The sequence below is a fragment of the Penaeus monodon genome, unplaced genomic scaffold (assembly GCF_015228065.2).
Source record: "Penaeus monodon isolate SGIC_2016 unplaced genomic scaffold, NSTDA_Pmon_1 PmonScaffold_121, whole genome shotgun sequence".
NCBI lineage: Eukaryota > Metazoa > Arthropoda > Malacostraca > Decapoda > Penaeidae > Penaeus > Penaeus monodon.
Genome location: NW_023640934.1, coordinates 81,647 through 86,154, shown reverse-complemented (window position 1 = coordinate 86,154; position 4,508 = coordinate 81,647).

Here is a 4,508-nt window from a genome sequence, read left to right as displayed (position 1 = left end):
AGTTTACATCTTGCCTGTATGGCAAAGAACGACAGGACGTGGGTCGGTGTTAACACCCATATAAACGCCGTTCTAGCCTGCCTTGTGGGTGCAGGAGACGAGGCGGTCGGCGTAACAATATATATATATATACATATATATATATATATATATATATATATATATATATATATATGCATTTATTTATAAATAGAAACACACACACACACACGCACGTGTGTCCATTCTAAAAAAAGGAATCAAACTAAACCTTTAAACCTCTCCCTCCCGCCCTCTCTCTCTCTCTCTGCCACGACGGCAATCTGAATTCGAGGGTTCGAGTCACCGACCGCCGCGTTGTTCCCTTGGGCAAGGAACTTCACTTCGATTGCCTACTTAGCCACTGGGTGGACAAGCCAGCCCAAGTCAAGTGCTGGTCCCAAGCCCGGATAAATAGAGAGAATGATTACCTAGTACCACCAGCACTCTCCGTGGAAAGGAACTGGGGACCCTACCACGTACTCACTCCAGGATCATCATAGCATGAAAACTACAATTAAATATCATACTATGACCACGGCGGCTTAGACATGAACCTACTGTTAAAAGAAGAAGAATATATATGTATATACTTATACATATATACTTACATGCATGTATTTGTTGATATATATATGTATATATATATATATTATACTTTAATATATGTATATTATGTATATATATATATATATAGATATATATATAGATATATATATATAATATATATATATATATATATATGATAATCATGATAATAATGATAATGATAACAGGAATGTGTCCATATAAAAAGGTAAAAGAAAAAAAATTCCAAAAGTCGAAAAATCGGCAAAATCAAGGGAAACATAGCCTTTTCGGAGTACACTCAAAAAGGACTTTTTTCTGATTCATTTGATGATTTTGGCAATTATTAGGGTAATAATGATAATATTTACCAGTGATTTGTATTATTCATGAAAATAATGATGATTTAAAGTGAGACTAAAGAGAATTTTGATAACATTGATGATCATTAATATTATTACTATTATCATTATTATTATTATTATTACTATATTATTTTATTATTATTATTATTATTATATATTATTATTATTATTATCATTATTATCATTATTATTATTATTATTATTATTACTTTAAGTATTAGTATTATTTCCAAAAAATATATTATAACTGTAATAATAACAATAATAATAATAATAAGTATAATAATAATAATCATCATTATAATATTGTTATTAATATTATCATTGTTATTATTATCATTATTAATTACTTTTTTCTGGTAGTATAGTTGCAAAAATAATTATCATAACAGTAATAATTTCAGTAATAACTATATTAATTAGAATAATGATATAAATAATTATTATAAAAACGTTATTATTGTTATTATTGTTCTTATTACTATTATTATTGTAGTTGTTATTAGTATAGTTGTAAAAATATATATTATAACTGCAAAAATTGCAATAATAATGATAATAATTGCAATAATGATGATAATAATTGCAATAATGATGATAATGATGATGATAATGATCATAATGATGATGATAACGACAATAATGATGATAATCATGATAGTGATGATGATAATAACAGGAATTGTGTCCATATATAATAAAAAAGGTAAAATAAAAAAAAATCACAAAAGTCGAAAAAGCGGCACAATCTAACGAAATATAGCTTTTTGAGAGTATACTCCAAAATGAGTTTTTTCCATCCATTTGATGATTTTGGCAGTAATTAGGGTAATAATGATAATAATTACCAGAATTCTATTAATCAAGAATGATGATAAAAGTGAGAATAAAGAGAATTTGGATAACATTTGATGATTACTATTATTATTATTATTATTATTATTATTATCATTATTATTATTATTATTATTATTATTATCATTATTGTTATTATTATTATTATTATTATTATTATTATTATTATTATTATTATTATTATCATTATATATTATAACTGTAATAATAACAATAATAATAATAATAAGTATAATAATAATAATAATCGTTATAATATTGTTATTAATATTCTTATTGTTATTATTATCATTATTATTATTTTTACTGTTAGTATAATTCCAAAAATAATTATCATAACAGTAATAATTACAGTAATAACGAAATTAATTAGAATAATGATATAAATAATCATTATAAAAACGTTATTATTGTTATTATTGTTGTTATTACTATTATTATTGTAGTTCTTATTAGTATAGTTGTAAAAATATATATTATAACTGCAATAATTGCAATAATAATGATAATAATTGCAATAATGATGATAATGATGATGATAACAACAATAATGATGATAATCATGATAATAATGATGATAATAATAGGAATTGTGTCCATATATACTTTAAAAAAAAAGGTAAAAGAAAAAAATCCCAGAAGTCGAAAAAGCGCAAAATGTAGCGAAATCAGGGGATACTCCAAAATGACGTTTTTTTCCATTCTTTTTGATGATTTGGCAATAATTGGGGTTAATAATGAGAATAATTACCAGGAATTCTATTAATCATGACAATAATGATGATAAAAGTGAGAATAAAGAGAATTTGGATAACATTTGGAAAATGATTAATTTTTATTACTTTTATCATTGTTATTATCCTTATTATTATTATTATTTTTATTATTATTATTATTATTATTATCATTATTATTGTTATTATTATTATTTTTATCATTATTTTTACCATCAAGGTTTTATTTTATTATTATTATTATTATTATTATTATTATTTTAAAATTTTTGTATTATTGCCAAAAAAATATATTATAACTGTAATAATAACAATAATGATAATAATAAGTATAATAACAATAATAATAATCGCTATAATATTGTTATTAATATTATTATTGTTGTTATTATCATTATTTTTTTTTTCTGATAGTATAATTGCAAAAATAATTATCATAAGTATTAATTACAGTAATAACGATATTAATTAGAATGATGATATAAATAATTATTATAAAAACGTTATTATTGTTATTATTCTTGTTATTACTATTATTATTGTAGTTATTAGTATAGTAAAAATTTATATTATATCTGCAATAATTGCAATAATAATGATAATAATTGCAATAGTGATGATAATAATTGCAATAATGATGATAATAATTGCAATAATGATGATAATGATGATGATAATGATGATGATAATGATGATGATAATGATGATGATAACGAAAATAATGATGATAATCTTGATAATAATGATGATAATAACAGGAATTGTGTCCATATATAATAAAAAAGGCAAAAGAAAAAAAATCCTAAAAGTCGAAAAAGCGCAAAATGTAGCGAAATATAGCCTTTTGAGAGTAGACTCCAAAATGACGTTTTTTCCATTCATTTGGTGATTTTAGCAATAATTAGGGTAATAATGATAATAATTACCAGAATTCTATTAATCATAACAACAATGATGATAAAAGTGAGAATAAAGAGAATTTGGATAACATTTGATGATTATTAATATTATTACTATTATCATTATTATTATCATTATTATTATTATTATTATTATTATTATTATTATCATTATTATTATTACTTTAATTATTAGTATTATTGCCAAAAATATATTATATATTAAAAACTGTAATAATAACAATAATAATAATAATAAGTACAATAATAATAATAATCGTTATAATATTGTTATTAATATTATTATTATTATTATTATCATTATTATTTTTTTTACTGGTAGTATATAATTGCAAAAATGATTATCATAACAGTAATAATTACAGTAATAACGATATTAATTAGAATAATGATATAAATAATTATTATAAAAACGTTATCATTGTTGTTATTGTTGTTATTACTATTATTGTTGTAGTTATTATTAGTATTTTTGTAAAAATATATATTATAACTGCAATAATTGCTATAATAATGATAATAATTGCAATAGTGATGATAATGATTGCAATAATGATGATAATAATTGCAATAATGATGATAATGATGATGATAATGATGATGATAACGACAATAATGATGATAATCATGATAATAACAGAAATTGTGTCCATATATAATAAAAAAGGTAAAAGAAAAAAAAAATCCCAAAAGTCGAAAAAGCAGTCGAAATAACAGTAATAATTACAGTAATAACGATATTAATTAGAATAATGATATAAATAATTATTATAAAAAAACGTTTATTGTTATTATTTTTGTTATTACTATATTATTGTAGTTATTATTAGTATAGTTGTAAAAATATATATTATAACTGCAATAATTGCAATAATAATGATAATAATTGCAACAATTATGATAATAATTGGAATAATGATGATAATAATTGCAATAATGATGATGATAACGACAATAATGATGATAATCATGATAATAATGATGATAATAACAGGAATTGTGGCCAAAATTTAATTTTTTAAAAAGGTAAAAGAAAAAAATCCCAAAAG